Here is a 22,159-nt window from a genome sequence, read left to right as displayed (position 1 = left end):
CTGTCTTCTTTGGCTTGGACCAAGGACCCCCTCTAATGAATGGTCCCTGCAGACCATGATGATGGCATTGGCTGTATTGACTGCATTTTGGGGCTCTACCTCTCGTTGGTTTCTGCCCCTCTGGATGGGGGGGAGGCAACCCTCAGATTTTAGAAAATCTGGACTTTGCATTTCCAGAAAAGGAATTGGTGGATCCCCCCACGGTGGTATGTCAAAGTGCTAATTTCCCTCTGACAGGCTGGCTGAGTAAACAGTGGTTTGCTTTCCAAATGACAGCAGGAAGGAAGGGCCCGACAGAGGCATACTGCCTAGGCATCATTGAAAATTGACTCTCCTGCTCTCTTTGGAATTTGACCCAATGAAGTTAAGTGAGCTTTGGGCAGTGACCAGCCCAGAGTTCTGTGCAGGATATAGCAGGAGCTCTGGATTATTTATCAAGTACCTACAATGTGCCAAATACTATGCTATTCACTGAGTGTCTACCGGTGAATAAAATAGATATGGTCCCTGGAGCCTATAACTCGCAGCATTGTTATGAATACTTGAAAATTTGATGAACACGAAGGAAAACTAGGATGGAAATAGTGAAGCAGAAAGACAGTAACACACACGCAGTGCATTTTCAGTGTAGCACTCCACGCAGGGGACAACCACCCCGCCCCACCTTCTTGGAGGTGCAAAGCTACACACTCAAATTCCTTAATCAAACAATAGGCTAGTGCAAATGGAGTTATTTCTTAGAACCATCTGTTTACACAGCAGCTACAAATTTGTTTAGAAAGAATCCCCACCATTCACAACTGTCTCCTCGACAGATGCTCGAGCGCATTCGTCTCTCGTCTCACCAGTGGCAGTTCAGTCAAGAGGAGGGAGCAGGTTTGAATGTCTGCAGCTCCAGGAACTAGACATGCTCAGTCTCCGTCTGCGCCCAGAGGCTCCTCTCCCCAGCTCCCTTCTGAAGAACAACAATGATTTTAGAGGCATAACAAGGAGGGCTTGCATTGAATTATTAAACAATGGGCATTGAAGATGTGTTTTCCCTGACCTCCTTACCTCTGGCTTTTACCAATCAGTGTTTTCTGGTACAGAGGCACAAATAACTGTCACACCCGAAGCAGATTATGTTCTCCTTTTTGTAATATTTTCCATACTTATTTAAAACCCTTGCATTTTAAAACATGCAACATTGGTAAACTTTAAAACATCACATGCGGTCCTTTCATTTTCTGAAGTGCAACATAAATATCAAGGAGCACAAAAGCACTAGAACAAAGCACTGCTTTGTTTCCAGACCAAGCTCCCTCCAGATTCGGGTGGGCAGCCGGTGGGAGTCTGAACTCCCTCCCCCTAACTCCAGCTCCCAAGACTCATTGTTCTAAATGGTAATATTAACATGTCCCATCTTCATTGGAGGGTAACATCCCATTACCGTGTTCAGTTGTACATTTTCTCTGTGGCATAAAATAGGAGAGGTAACCAATAAAATAATGAGACAGGTTTTAAACAAATAAATAAGAATGTATACAACCCAATGAGCATTGTGCTTTTGAGATAGCCACTTTGGAGGTCAGCATGTTTCTAGAGCTGATGCCATTGCTCGGAAGTCCTGTGGAGTGCTCATTTGGGTGTAGCACAGGGCAAAAAGCATGAGCCTTGGAGGCAGGTGCCCTGGCAGCAAGTCAACTTCTGCCACTTTTGAACTATGGCCTTGATCAAGTTCTTAACCTCTCTCTGAGCCTCAGGCTCCTCATTGGTAAGACGAGAGAAAGGGCACAAAAAATGTATGTAGCCCAATAAGTAGCTTTTAATATCATAATTGTCACTAATGCCATGTTTTTTTGAATTGCATTAAAAGATCCTCTACAGTGATTTTTTGGGGAAAACTCTAAGTCTTTAAAATCAAATTAGAAGAACAAAAATGAGTAATAAGTGGCTGGAAATTCTAGTTTTTGGGGAAAAAAACATATTTGCTTTTATAGTCACGAGCCTAAAATTTTATGTGGCTCATTAAGTGGCTCTGAAGTCAACTCCAAAAGATGTTTCCAGAATGTTTGGCAAGACCAATACTCTCCTTAGAATTGTGCGAGGGCTCCCTGGGTGGCCATTTTGAAGTGGGTACAACTCCTTTGATCATCTAAGTAAGTTGCATGGTGTTAAAGAAATTCTCTTTGCTTTATAGTCATGCCACATATCTAGATCCTGTAAAAAAGCCTTAATTATTGCAAATCTGCCTTGTCATTTCCTCTACGTCCTGACATACATCTTCCCTTTTTTAAGCTGTGGTATGTAGTAACCAGAGCTCCCCCTCCCTTTTTAAACAATGTTCTCCCTTTTAATATTTGAAGCTTTGTAACTGAAAAGGAAAATTAGATCCAATCCCCTGCTATCAAAGCTACTATCACTCCTTAGTTTCAGGAGGCTTTCAGGTTTCCATTTTCCTTGTCTCACCCCAGATGCCTGGCATACGCGATAGCAGAAAAAACAAAATCTGTTGCATTTTTGGAATGTTATTAATGCATAAACAGCCCAGGGATTGAGACAGCTAAAATAGACACACACACACACACACACACACACAGAGGCGCACACTTACTTTTTTTTTTCTTTTCTTTTCTTTTTTTTTTTTTTTTTTTCTTTGAATCCAGGGAACAAAAAGCAAAATTGTGCTTGAAGAACTTTGGAAGAATCATCGAAATGCATTCTGATCTACTAATTTTCCTCTGACTGCCACCCACCACCACCCAATCTCTATTTCCTGATAGGAAAGCCTCTTTAGGTATTAGACAATGATATTACACAATAGAACTATAAACCCGATGTTTGTGTAGAATTGAAATGGCCCTGCTGAACGCCACCCTTCCTCCCATTAGCAACATCAGAAAGGGAGTTAGTGAGGGGCAAAATCATCTGTTTGTATCTCTGAGTGGATTTTAAAATTGTTTTCCCTGGGGTCTTCTAGGGTTTTTAAATACGAAGGTGTTCATCCAACTGAAAAAAAATTTTATGTCTATAAGCAATTTAAGATTCAGTCTGTCTGGTGATCCACATTGTTTTAAAGGATGAGAAAATGCAGTACTAAATGTGAATATGTATGCTGTGTAGGGGAACTTCTGAACCCTTCACTGTCATCTTGAAGCTTTTATGATGGAAGCTTCTGACAGTGTTAGATTGTAAAAATCATTCTCTCATTTTTGGAACTTGAGACATCTCTCTGAGCATAACAAATGCAAGATCACAAATAAAGGTGTTTTGACCTCACTAGAAGATATATCTTTAACACAGACAATTCTACTTCTCTAATAAAATTGTATTTGCCTCTTTTCATTAGTTGGTCCTATCTACCCATCCCCTTCTCTAGTGTTGACGGGATTTATCCTCTACAGTCAGCATGGTTGGCAGCAACAGGGCTGTGTAGATGTAGCTGGCATGGTCAGGAGATTGGTTATGGGGAACCAAGCAAATAAATAAGCATATTGTGGATAATGGGAGCCAGGTTTCTCACTGTTGGACAGCTCTGTATCTGAGTTACAAACACAGAAAGGAAGAAGGCTAGAGTAAACCCTGTGGTGCTAGATTGAAATTGAAGGTATCTGTGTGTACTCCTGGTTTTTAATGTAAATAGATAAATTAGACTTATGTGTTTTTATGTGTGTGGATATGTGGATATATACTTACATAGGCATACATGTGTAAGGACATCACATCCCCACCTATCAATCTATTCTATTCTATTCTATTCTATTCTATTCTATTCTATTCTATTCTATTCTATTCTTCTATTCTATTTTATTCTATTCTATCCTATCCTATCTTATCCTATCCTATCCTATCCGATTCTATTCTTCTGTCTGTCTGTATAATTTCCTAGCTCTCTCTACACAGCGTCTGGAAGTAAAACATCCAAGTAGCAATGAGCATACCTGGCATCCACATATTGGGTTCTAAATATCATTAGATATTTGAATCTAGGATCAGAAACAGTGCTACTTCAAGAAATGACAGATTCTAGGGCATGGTAGGCTAACAAATAGCCCGCCAAATACTATTCATCCACATCCTGAACCCTGGAATCTGTAAATGAAATCTTAGTGGAGAAAAGATCTTTGCAAATGAGATTGAGTTTCTCCTCAAAATGAGGAGATCATCCCGTATTCTCTGGACGGGCCCTAAATGCCAATACAAGTATCCTTATTAGAGAGAGAACAGGCAGGAAAGAGATTACAGTCAGAAGAGGAGAGAAAGATGTCACCAAAGAGGCAGAGACTGGAGTGATGTGACCACAAGTCAAGGGGTGCTGGCAGCCACTGGAAGTTATGGAGGAGACAAAAGATGGGTTCTCTCCTAGCGTCTCCGAAGGAACATGGTCCTGCCATCTAGATTTTAACCCAGTGATACTGATTTCAGACTTTCAGCCTCCAAATTTATGAGAGAATAAATTTTTGTTGTTTTAAGCTCTAATTTGTTATGGATAATTTGTGAGAGCAGCCACAGGAACTAATATAAGTGTTAGGACGGTGAATGATGAACCCAGAACATCTTGTTGTGCTAAAAAGCGAGGTAATGCTCTGGAATGGTTAGGGCATACCAACCAGGACCCAGCTTGAAGGGTCTCCCATTGGCCAAACTGAGGACAATTATTAATCCAAATAAACAAAAATTAAGAATAAAAATAAATATCAAGATGAATATATTAATCTGTTATAAATAAAATAGGAGTCTGTGAGTCTAAAATTATGTAAATAAGTGAAAGAAAACTCTACCTCGCAGTGCAATGCCAACTGACAAATATAGAAAGAATGATGGAATTAGAAAATCATCGTTTGGCAGCCATCATAATAAAAATTGATTTAGGCAAGAAGCATCAGTGTATACTAAAACAAGTGGATGAAAAATTACAAAATAAAACTAGTGAATGAAAATTTGATGAGAAAGAGAATATTAACAGCATCTCACAGAATCTTCCAATGAAATATTTTTTAATTCCTTATTAATAAGTACAAAATCCTTATTTTTTTGAGAAAACTTTTTAAAATTGAAGTATAGTTAACATACAGTATTATATTACTTTCAAATGTACAATAGACGTTACTCAGTGCTCATCATGGCAAGTGTACTCTTAATCCCCTTCACCTTTTTTTACCCATCCCCTCATCCACCTCCTCCCCTCTGGTAACCAGCAGTTTGTTCTCTATATTGAGTCTGTTTTAGGGGTGCCTGGGTGGCTCAGGGGTTGAGCATCTGCCTTTGACTCAGGTTGTGATCCCAGGGTCCTGGGATCAAGTCTCCCTCTGCCTATGTCTCTGCCTCTCTGTCTCTCATGAATAAATAAATAAAATCGTTTGTTTTTTTTTTTAAGAGTCTGTTTTAGTACAAATACTTATTAATTAACTTCACTCTAGAGAAATTTGGCAAAAACCAGCTTAACAAAAGTGACCAAATTGAATTGCACCAATAATGGGGTAAACAGACATCATGTACCCCTAATATGATACACTGCAAAGAACAAAGCATTGCTCTGTGGTAGCCCTGCCAAGTTTGCATGACCTAAAGTTAATCAGGAGAAAATATCAGACCAAATCAAATTGAGGAATATGGTACAAAATAACTGGCTGTACTCTTCGCAAATGTCAAAGACATGCAGGACAAGGGAAGGCTGAGGAATGAGTCCAAATTAAAGGAGACCAAAGAGTTCTGACAAAGAAATGCAACACATAATCCTGGATTGGATTCGGGACCCATAAAGGATCTCGATGGGACAGATGGTAAAATTTGAATGTAGTCTGTGGATTAGATGGTAACATTGTATCAGTGTTTGCACCATAGTTATGTTGGAGGATGTCCTTGTTTTTAGGAAAGGCATAATAACGTATTAAGGGATAATGGGGCATTAGGTCTGCAACTCCTCTCAAACTGCTCAGAGAAAATAGAGCCTATAAACATGCAGATAGAATGAAAGACACATGTGGTAAATGTTAACAATTGGAGACTGGGTGAAGGGCATGGGAAGAATTCTTTGCAGTATTCTTACAACATTTTTGTAAGCTTGAAATTATTTCTAGAGAAAAGAAAGGTCATTATTCTTTCATGGTACCTTATCACTCGATTCAAAGAGTCTTTACGGAATGCTTACCGCATTTTTCAGAAAAGTGAAAGGGCACTGGAGGGAAAGCAGAAGACCTGGTTCTGCCACTGTCTATGTCCCCTTGTGCAGGTAACAGCCTCTCTGCCCCTCAGTGGCCTCAGCGTGATCATTCTCTGCCTTTCTATGCCTAAGGCGTTGCTCTCACCACTTCAGTTTTAAAAGGGACCACCAGTGACACAGTTAGAAATCATTGCCATGGAATGGGGAGCAGCTGCTAAAGGACGCCTAATCCCATTTCTTTTTGTGGCATAAAAACATCCGAAAATTAAAATGGTGCTGAAGGCCACTAACCCCATGAAAACAGTACAAAACCTTTCAACTGCGAGGGCTGAATGATGTGGTATGTGAATTATATCTCAATAAAGCAGCTCCAATTGCTGCTGCTGCACTCCTCATGTCCTATCCCCATGGGACTTCATGGTTAGAGCAGGACACCTGTGACAGAAGGTGCTGGATGAGTAGAGAAGACACGTTCTCATCCCTGAGGCAGGGTGGGAAGGAAAAGGATAAACAGTAAAGGATGTTTTAGAGCAGATGGAGGAAAGGATGTGAGGGATGCCTCCAGCTCCAGCTTTCCAGGCCCTGTGGCTGTCCTCTGCTCCTCTCGCTCTGTACCCAGCCCCCCTAGGTGACTGGATCCATATCCATGGCTTCAGCTCTCTCCCAGGGGCTGGGGACTCCTTGTGTGATTTAGGATTAGATTTTTCAGCAACTAAGAGAAAACTAAAATACTACTAGTTTAAACACTTAAACGAAAGAGAAGTTCTGGAGTTTTTCTTCCTCACATAAAAACCTAAGTAAAGATCCCAGAGATGTTATGAAGCTCCAGGGTATCAGGGACCCAGGCTCTGGGGCACCATTTGCACAGGCTGCACACTGTGCAACTCCAGGACGTGTTATCCACACATACAGCGTGAATGATCTCTTCTAGAGTAGTGCAAAGTGATGGCGTGGCCCAGGATCCTTCTCTCTTGTTGTTCTCCTTTAAGTGTTAACCTTATTGCCTAGGGTGGCAACGTTTATCTTCCAGGCAGCAAAACAGAAGAAGGGACAGGTGCAAAAGGAGAGGGCCAGGGTGTATATGGGCTGAGTCTAAGGTAAGGTTTTCAGAACTTCTCACATGACATTTCCCTTACATTTCTTTTTTTTTTTTTTTAAGATTTTAATTATTTATTCATAGAGACACAGAGAGAGAGAGAGAGAGAGGCAGAGACACAGGCAGAGGGAGAAGCAGGCTCCTGCCTGAGGTGGGACTTGATCCAGAGTCTCCAGGATCACGCCCTGGGCTGCAGGCGGCGCTAAACCGCTGCGCCACCGGGGCTGCCCTCCCTTACATTTCATTGTCAAGATCTTAGTCCTATGACCATACTCAGTTGCAAAAGAAGCTGGGAAACATAGCTTTTATTCTAGGTGTCCATGTACTTGGCCATCTAAAAGAGGGGGAAGGAATTCTAGTACCAAAGAATAAGAGGCAATAAATCTTGGAGAACAACTAGTAGTCTTGGTCATTCTTTCCAGTCCGTGTTTATAATCCAGGTCCATATATTCACCTGTCTCCTGGACATCTCTACTGAGATAAATCACAGACAATAAGACTGAACATGTCCTGCATGAAAGGCATCACGTTTACCCACTCAACTCCCATCCATAACCTGCATCTTCTCCAGTTCTCCATTGCAATGGATGGCAGAGTTATTTACCTATTGGGATGGGAATCTTCTTGGAGTATCATTTCCTTTTACTGCCTACCCTCTACTGCCACCCTGCAAGCTCTACCTCCTAAATGGCTCTTTTTTTTTTTTTTTTTAAGATTTTATTTATTTATTCATGAGAGACACAGAGAGAGAGAGAGGCAGAGACACAGGCTGAGGAGAAGCAGGCTCCATTCAGGGAGCCTGATGTGAGACTTGATCCCAGGACTCCAGGATCATGCCCTGGGCCAAAGACAGGCACTAAACCGCTGAGCCACCCAGGGATCCCCCCTAAATGGCTCTTATATCCACCTCCTCCTCATTCCATTACTCTAGCTCAGACTCTCATTTTTCTCTGGTCTGGATTACTCTAGGAATCTCAAATGGACCCCACTGCCTCCAGGCTGCACCTCTACCATCCTTTCCCCATACTATACCTAAACACAAACCTAGTTTTGATTCATTTCTCCACAAAATTTTGCAGTGGTTGACATCTTTTTGGTAGTAAAGTTCACTTTCTCTAAGCATGACGCCCACGGCTCTTCATGATCTGGACTTCGGCCTGCCTCTCTCACCCCATCTGCTGCCTGCCCCCCACCCCACACCCTTTGCTCCAGTTGTACTGAACTATCTGTAGTTCCCTAAACTTTCAGTAGTTTCATGCCACTCTGTTTTTGCACATGCTACCCACTCTGTGTGGAATGACCTTCTCATTTTCGTCTGTATAACTCCTACTTCTTCAAAACTCAGCTCAAGCATTGACACCCCAGGAAGTGTTCCTGCATTCCCCAATCTGATTTAGACAGTCTTCTTGCTCCCACAGAGCACCATCCGTAATGATCTCAATACTTGTTTATTTGTGTAGCTTGTCCACAAGACTAAAAGCTCTTCAGGGGATGAGATCTTGTCTTTTTGCCTTTACATCCCTACTGCCTGGCACATAAATATTTCTTGAGTGCATAAATATGGCAGGCTCAATCTTACACATATTTATGTATAGTATTTGATTCCCATAAACCCCCATTAGCTATGTCCATTTTACAAACAGGAAAACTGAGGCTCAGAATTGTATATGTCAGGGGCCACAGTGCTAGTTAGAAGCGCAGATGGAAATAAAATCCAATGTCGTGCCTCCCTGTTTGTTCCTATTTAGAAAAATGGCATTTGTGGCTGCTATGAATTGAAATATGCACTCATTTTGGTGTTGGTTAAGCTCTATCCTGAGTCCACCATCAGAAATGTGTTTTTGCTCTTTCCTCAAATTCCCGAGTCCCTAAACACAATTCTAGGATCCTTACAAAACATAGTCTAGGCACCTTGTTTCTTTTGTCTTCTCCTGGGGAAATGCCTTTATAAAGCTGTGAGCAGTCTGTGTTTCTTTACTCATCCCCTCCTTCGATGAATATTTATTAAATGCCAACTCTGTGTTGATGCTAGCCTCATTCACAGGAACATGCAGAAACAAAGACGTTTCAGCTATTATCAGAATCTTTTCATCTCTTTGTTGGAGTCTCTGAGATTTCTCCTTATCTAAAGATACAGTTACAAATGAAGAACAAGCAGCAGAGCTGTACTGTATGTTCAAGGTTACATGTTATTATTGTTCCTCCTTAACCGAGGCTTGTACAATCCTTGTATTGGAAACAGGTTTCAGGCACAATAAACAATGTGCTCCCTTATCTCAGATGCATTAAGGCGGTTCAGCGAGTTGTTTACCACACAGGTATTCCTTATTCAGCACTTTCAGACCATAATGACACCTTAAAATTCCCTAATGCTTTACCCTCCCAAAAGGTAATAAGAAATCGAAACTGTGTGCTGCTTTAATGAATTCATTTGCGCAGAGAACAAAGCCATTTTTACATATTCCTGCAATGTCCATTTGACCAGAAGCCAGAAAATTTCACACAAGCAGCACAGATCCATCTCCTGAAATTGATTCTGGTTTTGTCTGATGGGGGGTGGGGTGAAAGAAAAAGGAAGGCACGTGCATATAATTGCAGTTGGAAGCAGTCCCAATCACAAGAGCAGTTCTTTAAAGTTCTTCCTTTGGATTCACCTTAAATTATCTTAATGGAGCAGTAAAGTTTTGTAGGAACAAAGAAAAACCAGGAAAGCAAACTGGGAGTTTTTATCTATCAACTTAACAAATATGGAGCACCCATCGCATGAGGACCTGCAGAAACATGAAAATTAGTCACGCAGAATTCAAGAGAGTACAATACAGCAGGCGAGTTAACAGGCACGCACACACATATGCACAAATGCACACACACACATGCACACAGACGTGCACTCATGCACGCACACACACACGCATGCACAAACTGTCTAAGCCTCACCATTCAAACTATCAGAACTTTTGCTACCCAAATTCAGAAACTGAGTAGATCCAGATACGGTTTTCAATAAACCCATCCCTAACCAAAATTTACTACTCACTTACCAAAACTCAAGAGCCTCAGGTAATCGGTATCTGAACTCAGCATCCAAGTTGTCAGCCTCCAGACTCAGGAACCCGGAGGATGTGGCCCTGAATGCCATGAGGCTTGGGGGAGTGCGAGATACCTTCCAACGGGGATACGATTTCACAGAGGACGTGTTTTAACCAGGCCTCGCGGGATGGGTAGAGCTGCTTCTTTCCAACCTCAGTGACATCTGGCGATCCTGTGTTTGTCCCTATGAATGCCCTGGCCCACGGCTCTAGCAGTACTTCCAAACCTTTTGCCACTCTTCTTAAGTCGTCTACCTCCACTCCCCCACTTACTCACTCTCAGCGAAGGACCTCACTTCTTAACTTCATACAGCAAGAAGGAGAAAGAGACAGAGGCAGAGAGAAAGAGTAAGCTCTCTGGTCTCTTCTTAGATGGTCACTAACACCATCATAAGGATCCTACCCTCATGAGTTCATCTACACTTAATTCCCTCTCAAAGGCCCTGCCTCTAAATACTGTCACATCGGAGTTTAGGGCTCGGGGTGGGGGCATTCAAACACTCAAACTGTGACAATAGTCTAGCTTTGTATTTCCTGCCTTCCTTTGCTTCTGCTTAGCCTTCTTCTCAGGTAGGCTCCTGAACAGCTATGAGTGACTTTATTTTCCTGACCACATGTCCCTCTCCCCAGTAAAACCACCCACCCTTTCTACACTTCATACACCCCTACTTCATTTCCATAGTCTCAAAGGAAGGAATCCCATAGCAGAATGACTTCTCCATTTGTCTTACGAATTCTATCCCTTCCCAAGTATATGGGTTGATGATAATCATCTTCCATGGTGTTTTTCTGTCTGCCCTGCATTCCTTCCTTCTCTAATTCTCCTTCCCTTTCCACGTGCTTTAGGCTGTTAATAATGGGACTGTGGCTTTCCCTAGCACAAAGTGGGCCCATGACCCAAATAAGGCCATTTGGAGCCTGTTTCAAGGATGGATAAGAGCGCTGGAGGACAGTTGCATTCTTTTCTCTGGGACTGCCAGCCATTAGATGAGCATAAGCCCGACCACGTTACACAGAGTGAGCCTGCCAAAGAACAAGGCTGAAGAGTGGCAAAAGATGCCAAGAAATAGGGTTCGAGTAGTTAGGGACTGAATGTTTGTGTCCCTGCCACCCCTCCCCTCAGATTCGTATGGTAAAGCCCTAACCCCTATGTGATGGTATTTGGAGATGGGACCTGGGCGGGGGTTGGTAATTAAGTTTAGATGAGTTCATGAGGGTAAGGTCTTTGTGATGGGATTAATGCCTTGTAAGAAGAGACCAGAGCGCCTGCCCTCTATCCCTGCTATGTGAGGGTACAGCAAGAAGGGGACCATCTGCAAGCCAGGAAGAGAGCTCTCACCAGAACGTGACCATGCTGGAATCTGGATCTCACACTCCTCAGCCTCCAGAACAGTGAGAAATAAGGGTCTGTTGTTTAAGCCATCCAGATTATGATATTTTGTTACAGCAGCCTGAGCTAAGATAAGTACTGGCAATATTGTTTTTAAATTTTTGGATGTTTCAGTTATGTGAGCCAAAAACTTTTCTTTTTGCTGAAGATTGTTTGAATTTGGTTGCTGTTGTTTGCCATTAAGAATTCTGATTAGTCTTCTTTCTCTATCCTTTAGCTCATTCCTCGATCCAGGAACTTTGGTCTTTTTCCTCAAAACTAACTCCTTCCCTCAACCAATACACATGCTCCAGATTCCACCTGTCTAGAAAAACCTGCTTCCCTTCGTGTCAACAAGTCAGTGTTGGTAGGTGACAAAGCCTACACTAGTCTGTGGCAAAACAAACAGAAACAACAGTAATAATAAGAATAATTCAGTGAGGTTTTGTGTTGTTAGGCTTATGAAGGTACAATTTAAAAGATTTATTTATTTATTTGAGAGAGAGAGAGCAGAGAAAGGGGCAGAGGGAGAGGAAGAAACAGACTCTCCGCTGAGCAGGGAGCCTGACTCAGGGCTCGAACCCAGGACCCTGGTATTATGACCTGAGCCAAAATCAAGAGTCAGCTGCTTAACCAAGTGACCCACCCAGGCATCCCTTGAGGTACAATTTAATACAGCAAAATTCACCATTTTCACATGCATAGTTCTATGAATACTGAGCAATATAAACAGTTGTGAAGCTACCACCATAGTCAAAATAAGGTATTTATTTATCAACCCCAAAACTTTCCCCTAGGACCTGGTAAACACTGATCTAACTTCTATTCCCATAGTTTTCTTTTCCAAAATGTCATATAAATGGGATCATGCACATGTAGCCTTTCATGTCTGCCTTCTTTCACTTAGCGTAATCATTCTGAGATTCATTCATGTTATTGTGTGTTTCATTAGTTCACCCTTTTAATAGCTGAGTAATATTCCATTGTATGATGGTATCATAATTTGTTTACCCATTTCTCAGTTGATGGACATGGAGATATTTTCCATTTTTGATAATTATGAATAAGCTGCCATAAACATTTGTATATAGGTCTTTGTGTGAGCATGTGTTTTTATTTCTCTTGGGTAAATATCTAGGAGTAGGATTGCTGGGCCATATGGTATATGTATATTTAACTTTATGAAAAACTGCCACACTGTCTTCCAAAATGATTATACCATTTTGCATTCCTACTAGCAAAGTATGAGAGTTCAAGTTACTTGACATTCTTGTCAATATTTGGTATTATTAGGGTTTGTTTTTTGGTTTCTTTCCTTGCTTGCTTCTGCCATTCTAATGGGTGTGCAGTGATATTTCATTGTGGTTTTACTTTGCATTTCCCTGATAATGATGTTGAGTATCTTTTCATGGGCTTATTTGCCATCTCAATCTCTCTCTTTTTTTTCATTAAGAGAGCTTTTGCCCATATTAAAAACTGAGTTGTTTGTGCTCTTATTACTTTGAGAATGTTTCTGGAAGTGAGTCCTTTACAGATATGTTTTTGGTAAATATTTTCTCCTAATCTGTACGTGTCTTTTAGTGGCATTTAAAGGCAGAGTTTTAAATTTTGATGAAGTCTAATCCACCAATTGTTTCTTTCATGGTTCAGGCTTTTTGTGCCCTAAAATACCTTTACTAGGAGTTTTGTTTCTTAATTAAACTAAACTTATTTAATGCAAAGCATTTTTAATTCTAAGTCTATGCTGCTTTCTTTGTTGGAATTAAATTCTCTTTTCAAAAATAATAAAATGATAATAAGAATAGATAGAAGTGTGTGTGTGTGTGTGTGTGTGTGTGTGTTTCACATGTGCTTGCCCAGAAAAATAGAGTTGATTGATGATTCTATGTTGGTGTCATAGGTCAGTTCCCCAGGAAACAGTCAGAAATTTGCTTGTGAAATCTGTCTCCTTGACCAAACTCTACTCAGTCTCCTAAGGCTTCTTCTCCACTAGGCTTTGACCTTGGGCTTCAGTGTCTGTCCTTGTCAGGACTGCATCTCTCGGTTTTAGCAAAAATCCTAAACCAGTTTACAGAGAACCTCCTGCCCTGGATATCTGATCACCTTCTAGACCCAATGAGATCCTTCATCCCCTAGCATCCCCCAGGAGATACCCATCACCCTGGGCTGCCACCAGGAAGAATCTTGCCAAGATGTTTTCATCAGAATCCTCCCTCACCCCCGATGTTTCCTCTTAGTAATTTTCCATCCACTGACCCCTACCCTGTTCCTTGGCTATAAATCCCCACGACTTGTCCTTGTTGAATTTGGAATTGAGCCCAGCTCTATACTGAGACCTCTTTTCTTCTATCTCAGTAGTTCCTGAATGAAATGTTTTTACTGCTTTACCTAATGTCCAGCTCCCGTTTTTCTTTGACAGATGGAGGAATTTTATTGGGGCGTGCTACTGGGAACAATCTCTCTAAGAGAGGGCGTGAAACAGGATTGGCAGGGAGGGATGTTGAATTATGATGCAGTTAGGACAGAGGCCTCCCGCTGATCCCACGGGGAGCTCTGGAGCAGCCACGGTTACGGAATTGCCCTGAACAGAAGGAAGGGTCTGGACTGTGTTGTTTCTCAACCATTCCTCCCTATCTGATGAGATGAAGTGTGAAACTAATATAAAGTGAGGTATAGGAGTGAGAAAGATGAAGTATTGGAACTGTAGTAAGTCTTGGTGAGCCTGAGGCAACCCCTCTATAAGGAGAAATAAAACAAAACTAATTAGTCACTTGTGAAACCCTTTCCTTGGTTCTGTGACCTCTGCAACCCAGCAGCCACGTATCCCGGCAACAGTCCCTGGGCTTTATCCCCGGTTTGCATCATCCCCTCCCCCCACCCCCTGAGGGTAAAGGCATCTTTGTTACCTGTTCCATTGTTTCTGGCCCCCATGCAAAAAGGAGTGACTGTTTTTTCTGAGTCCAAATCTTTGCCCTTTGCAGCTGGGAGATCTGGATGGTAAAGACACTGCAGAGCTGAAAGACCTCCGTGCCCAGTAGTGAATCCTAGGGGGTGTGGACAAGCTTTCTATGCGAAGTTTAATAAAGGCTAAGTGTTCAGGGTTATATGGGAAATGATGTGTGGCTGGTTTTACTTTACATGCCCTGACATCACCGATGCATCATGATGCCCTCTGCCCCACTCCTCAAATTGCTGTCGATCTAAGCCGAAGAAGCAGAGAAAAGCTCGGAGTCCACCCGCCATCCAGCTCCACACAACCCAACCTGAGGATCCAGTAGAGGGAGAGAGGTCCTTCCTTCCCCAGGGTGATGCTCCTGGTGCCTTTGAGTCCTCTCAGCAAAAAGTGCTCCTGGGAGGTGGAACTGTCAGGAGAGGGACATTTGTCTGCTATCATATTTTTAATCTGACCCTCTTGAAATGAGAAGAAACTAGCCTAGAGTCATTCGACTAGCTTGGGGCAGAGCCAGAATTAGAGTCAGATGTCTCGTCTCTCAAGTCAAACGAGCCAGAACCCCTGCGCTCTGCTTGATTCTCCTGTCTTCCCCACCTCCTACATCCACTTAGTCATTAAGTTATTTTGACTTAAAAACAGCTCTCAGACTTGTCCCCTTCTCCTCAGTTATGGGTGCTACTTCTTTCGCTTAGGTTCTACCTACTGTCCAGTTGCAATAGCTTTATAACTGGTCTCTCTGCCTCACTTTCTTCCATCGACAGCCCATTCTGCACACAGCAGCCAGTCATGGTTTTTGAGCACAAATTTGGCAACTCATCCCCCTGCATAAACCTTTCCACTGCTTCCATTCCTTTTCACGATCAAGGGTCAAACTCCTTAGCCATAGGTACAAATGTCATCCTTGGCATCGACAACATTATGACAAAGTGGATTGCAGGCAAAATTAACGGTGGCTTTATCCATAGGATATTCCTAAAACAGGCAGTCTTACAATTGGTTTGGTGGCTCTGGGATGTTTTTGGAGACTCCAAAACTTTCTGTCCTTTTTCTTCTATCCTCACTGGGCGGCTTTCATCCTCAGGCTTTCATTAGGGTCACAAGATGGCTATTGCAACTCTAGATATCACATCCTCATAGGACAACATCTAAATCACAAAGGAAGGAAGGGAGGAAAAGGGGAACTTCTGGCACACAATTCCTTTTGTTGTTGTTGCTGTTTTTTTAATCAAAGATTAAACTCTTTCCTCAATGTCATCCCTCCACCAGACTTCTTCTATTTTTCTAGCCAGAACAAGTGCCATACACAGCCTTGGATCAAGCATTTTCATCAAAGGTAAAGGGAACTGTCTAGATTGGCTTAGGCCAATTGTGATTTATGTCCTGACTCGGGACACTTTACCACCTGAACAAAACCAAAGTTCTGTTTGCAAGAAGGAAAAATGGCTCATAGGATGGCAACCTACAGTGTGTACCCCAATCTACAAGGCCCTTGTACATTTTCTGTACCTACCCCTGTACATTTTCTGACACTCTCTTTTATAATGACCTTTTACTCCAGCCATATGGAACCACTCACACTTCCCAGAATGGTCCTCTATCCCCCTGCCTGAAATAACCTTTTCCCCTTGATAATCTTATGATACTCATTCTTTTTGGAAAACGCAAATGAAATGTTACTGGCTTTGTAAAAATCTTTCCTGATCCTTCAAAACAGGATCAGTCACCCTTGACCTTTCCTGGTCCAGATGGTGTCTGGTACATTGTAGTTGCTCAATAAATATTTGTTGAGAATCTTTACATCTTGTGAGTGTGCTGCCATTTTGAGCTCTCAAGTTATTACCACTGCTTACATTTCAATTAATATCATTACTTTCATTATAGAGCCATGTGATGATTAATTTTATGTATCAACTTGATCAGGACACAGGGTGCCCAGATATTTGGTTAAATGTTGTTTCTGGATGAGATTAACATTTGCATCAGTAAGCGGAGTAAAGCGGATTGCCCTCCCCAATGTAGGTGGGCTTTATTCAACCTGTCGAGCACTTGACTAGAACAAACATGCAGAGAAAGGAAGAATTCACCCTTAGCTTGACTACTTGAGCTGGGGCATTGGCTTTCTCCTGCACTTGGACTGAGACATCATCAACTGTCCTGGTTCTCAGGCCTTCAGGTTTGCACTGGAACTACACGCCCAGCTTTCCTGCGTCTACAGTTTACAGCTAGCAGACTTGGGACTTCTCAGCCTTCAGAATTGTGGAAGCCAATCCCTTGTTTATTTGTCTTACCTGTCTATCTGTTCTGTGTTTCTGGAGAACTCTGTCTGATAGAAGACAGTTAAATTCTGTAGTATAGAAAAATGTTTCTAAATGGTGGGATCAAGTTGCTGAGAGGGAATGTGATTTTAAGGAAGCTAAAATATCCTAACTTGATGTGTGGTCTTCTATTATTCATAATATGAGAATATTATTATTCATCATATTCTATTTAATGGTGTCTATGATAAAGAATTCTCTTTCACTCCTGTGTATCTTGCATACCTCTTTTTGTACTGGAGAAATTATCTTATGCATGCCATGCAGAGATAGGGACACTTAGAAAGGCTCATGTGTATTGGGGCAAATACTAGATGGGGGTGTGTGTGTGTGCGGAAAAATTACAGAAATGCACCAGTGAGATAAAGGGTGAAAGGATGAGTGAAAATGAAGTAGAAAGTGATAAAATGTTAGAGTGGAATTGAGCCCAGGGCGTGGGAAACAAATTCACAATAATGTCAGGTGGTACAGGTGCTCAGCCATAAGTACCTTGATCAGGACACAGGGTGCCCAGATATTTGGTTAAATATACAAGAATCTTATTCCCTTTCGAAGGCTCTCTCCATTCTTGTAAACGGTCTACTTCCATAAGTAACCAGGCTTAGGAAGTAACATTCCATCTTCCTGGGAGCTCTGTGCTCTGACCTACGTGACAGTGGCTTAGGGCCATTCCAGCAAAGCAGGTGGGGCAAATCTCTGGTGTTCTGCCGCTGGCAGGTACTGGCTTGCGAAGAAAGGGAAGCAGGGAATGTTTAGGCAGCCACAGAACCAGACTTTGAGGAAGAAACTACTCGTATCAACAGCATGAGACCTTGGGGAGGACATGTATGCTTAAAGGGAGGAAAATAAAGGTCCTAAATTAAAGAAGAGAAGAGAAGAAGAAAGGAAGGGAAGATGGAAAGAAATATAAAGAAGGAAAGGAAGGAAGAATGAAGAGGGGAGATGGGAGTTGAAACCTTGAGGGGTAAATAGGACATGTAAGTTGGTTGGACTGAAGTTGCTTCCAGGAATCTCTGCCTAATTTCTTTGAACTGTGACTCAGGTGCATGTCTGTCCTTACCCAGGGGCATGTCTGTCCTTGTTCTGACAGAACTTTAAACTGTTTACCTCGTACTCAGCCCAAGTGGCTTCTCCATTCTCTGTATCTAGTTATCTATCTCCTTTCAAGGCAAGAAGCATGGATGACCTAGGTACCGGCCTTGTGCACACCTGTCACTGTCATCACTGCTCAGCCCCTTCCCCAACCTTAGGTTCTTTTCTACTGTCTTTTTTAGCTGCCACTGTCCTGTGGTCCTTGGTCCCCTTGGAACATCTGTAGCTGTGGGTAAGGGTCGGGAGTGCTGTGTGCTCCGAAGAAGGGAATGTGGTCACATGCAGTGCTTTCTGTTTCATTTCAGCCAAATATCCTCCTTTATTTATTTATTTTTTAATTTTTAATTTATTCATGATAGACATAGAGAGAGAGAGAGAGAGGCAGAGACACAGGCAGAGGGAGAAGCAGGCTCCATGCAGGGAGCCTGACATGGGACTCGATCCTGGGTCTCCAGGATCACGCCCTGGGCTGAAGGCGGCACTAAACCTCTGAGCCACACAGGGATCCCAATATCCTCCTTTAAATTCAGAAAAAGTACATGCCTTCTAAACTAGACTGAACCTTCTTGGGGTAGCTACCAAGGACCACCAGAGAGCACCTGCCCTATGGGAAGATGGTTGGATACTCCGTCCTGTAGTCCTTCGGGTGCAGCTGTGTTCCTTTTACTCCCCCACCAGGGAACACAGTGGCCTCTACTATCTCTATGGCCCATAAAATCCGCCCTCCACAACAGAATGAATGAACTCTTTCACACAGCTGCTATGGCTAAATAAGAAACTACTCTCTAAAGGTCTTAAAGGGATTAACGATGATTTTTTACGTCTAGAGCTCTCCGAACCAAGGAAAGAGAGATCTTTTAGAGGACAGAAAAGCCTTCTTGATAACTCTATCATACCTCATGAGATTTAACCTCTCATTAAGACTGGCTCTTTACCACGCCCAGCAAAATATGCTTGATATTCAAAGTAAGTATGAAGTCTCCTCTTTTCTGAACTAAATTTCATATGAAGCACAATCAAGCTAACCTTTTTTTAAAAAAATTATTTATTTATTTGAGAGGGGAAGAGAGAGAGCACAAGCAGGAGGGAGGTGTAGAGGGAGAGGGAGAAGCAGACTTCCCCTTGAGCAGGGAGCCGGATACAGGACTTAATCCCGGGACCCTGGGATCATGACCTGAGCCAAAGGCAGACAGACACTTCATGGACTAAGCTACCCAGGTGCCCTCAAGCAAACCTCTACTGAGCACTTCCCATGACCAGGTATTTTGCTAAACACTTTGGTTTTTTTTTAAATTTTTATATATTTTTATTTTTTATTTTTATTTTTTCATTTATTTATGATAGTCACACAGAGAGAGAGAGAGAGAGAGAGAGAGAGAGAAACAGAGACATAGGCAGAGGGAGAAGCAGGCTCCATGCACTGGGAGCCCGATGTGGGATTCAATCCCGGGTCTCCAGGATCGCGCCCTGGGCCAAAGGCAGGTGCTAAACTGCTACGCCACCCAGGGATCCTCTTATATATTTTTAAAAGATTTTATTTATCAGAGAGAAGCGGGGAGAGCAGAAGCAGGAGGAGGGGTAGAGGGAGAGGGAGAAGCAGACTCTCCACTGAGTAGAGAGCCCAATGCAAGGGTCTATCCCAGGACCCTGGGATCACGACCTGAGCTGAAGGTAGATGCCTAACCAACTGAGCCACCCAGGTGCCCTGCTAAGCACTTTATAATACACACTTCTCCTACTATCTGAAAGTTCACTTTATGCCATTTCACTTTTGCAAAAGACCCACGTCAGTACCTCTTTTTAATTAACAGAAAGAAATTCAAAGAAAATTTTTGTTTTTGCAAAATGGTCATTGCATTTTTGCTTTAGGTCATCTCCCCTTATGAAAGTTTTCATATAAGTACTCTACTCTCAGAGAGTAGAAGAAACCTGTACATTATTTTCTTCTCAAACGTAGGTGGTATTATGTAAGATCCTCTTGATTTACCTGAACCAATCAGGTATAAGGCCAAAGGGCATTTATGGGCTCACGAGACAGGCATAGGGCTGACTTCAGACAGGACTGAATTCTAACAATGTTATCAGAACCTTGTCTCCCTCCATCTCCTGGACTGGCTCCACCTTCCTTTGCCTGTTGCCTTTGTTCTTAAAATGTAGGTGGGGGCAGGTGACTGGAGCTGCTCCAGCCAGACGGTCTTCCAGTGTTTGTTCTCAGTGGGAAATCAAGAGCTTCCTCCTGGGTACTCAGATGCATTCTAATTAGATGGGATCACATGCTCATCCCAGAACTGGCCTCAGGGCCAGGGGCCTCAGAGAGTCTCTCCTAGATCACATTCTGCATTCTTGGAGTGAGGTGATGGAGCCCCCAATCAGGCCAGAGAGATGTAGGAGGAGAGGATCCCCAAATGGATATTGGGGAAAGAGTTACTCCATAACTCTAACGCACCAAGACATTTGCCAAAACCCTTGTGAGTATTAGTATTCCAGTTAAATATATGAGGAAACTGAGGCTTGGGGTTTAAGTAACTTGCCCAAGATCACTGCTAAGTAATTGGCAGAGCAGAGACTTGAATCCTGTCATATTTAACTAGCCATACTCGCTTTTCCATTTATTCAAAGGAAATGTTTGCTCTTTAAATAAATAAAAACAAGACTGTATAACTAGAGCAAAAGAATTAATGTCAAATTTTCCATGATGAAAATCATCCCTAACTTGCCCTACAAATGTATCCCAGACGACAGCCTAGAAGCCCTCTAAGAAGGCATAACTCTCTTTTCAATATGCCATTGGCCAAGTTCTGCTGCGAAAGGAAAGGAAGGGAGTGTGGCGATTTATTAAACAGACTTTCTTCTGATACCACCATCAAAACGATTTGAACTGAAAACTTCGCTAGCTTTAAGAAAATCAACATGTTAAGTGAATTCTTGATATAATTTTTTCTTTCCTAGACACTTCAGATGGGCCCAGCTACCTCCTAGAAGGATTTTGCAATAGTCATCCAGGAGGTACGGTCATTATTGATTTTGTTCTGAACTTTTAACCACAAGTGGCTATAATGTCAGTTATTAATGGTCTTATCATATTGACACAGGGCCATGAACTAACCAAGATAGAGAAAACCATGTGTACACTACAGGATGAAACACTCAATGTAGAGTTAGTAGAGTCCTGGATGTGGCACTCATAAACTCCATAACTTCAGACAAATCACCTTAACTTGCTGGTACTCACTTTCTTCATCTGTAAAATCTTTAAAATGATGATGATGCTTCCTTTATAGGCTTTTATGAAATTCGGATGATATGATGTATTTTAAAATTCCAGAATATCTGCATTCCATAAATGTGAAGTATTATAATCCTTCCAGTCCAAGGATCTGAGAACTCCATGGCTTTGTATTCATACTAACTGCCAAGAGAACCAAGAGGCATACGAATCCCAATCAAGTTAGAAATAAAGCCTGCAACTTTAGCAGCTGATTCTGGACTAAGTAATGGCTGCTTAATAACAGTAATGGCTTGCTGCAAAACAAAACAAACAAACAAAAAGCAAAACCAAAATCAGAAATGTGTTTCATTAGATTGAAATGCAAAAGGAGCATAGAGAAGCATGGCACCAAGTTCTGAGGCAAATTGGCAGTAACCAAAACTGCATGATCCAACTTTCTCAGCACATGTGACTTCTAGATCTTTTACTCTCATCCAAAAGTTTCCACTCAATCCTCATCACCTCACACTTGTCACCTCACATATCATCAAACCCCTTAGCAGGGAGCAGGGCTCAGAAGAAAGACCCACAAGTCAGAAACCTATAGAGTAATTTCACCAAGACCAAATTGGAGCAACAGGTGACACCAAGGACAGACCTTTCAGATATCAAGGTCTAGTGCTGGTAAAAAGTGATCACTGTTGGGGCAAATTGGTGGCCAGGCCTGCAAAGGGGCAGAGGATAAGCTCCATCAACACTAGGGAGTCGGGACGCCTGGGTGGCTCAGCGGTTGAGCATCTGCCTTTGGCTCAGGTCATGATCCTGGGGTTCATGGGATCGAGTCCCACATCAGGCTCCCTGCATGGAGCCTGCTTCTCCCTCTGCCTGTGTCTCT

This window comes from Vulpes lagopus, chromosome 1 (genome assembly GCF_018345385.1).
Source record: "Vulpes lagopus strain Blue_001 chromosome 1, ASM1834538v1, whole genome shotgun sequence".
Taxonomy (NCBI): domain Eukaryota; kingdom Metazoa; phylum Chordata; class Mammalia; order Carnivora; family Canidae; genus Vulpes; species Vulpes lagopus.
This window is presented reverse-complemented; position numbering follows the sequence as displayed.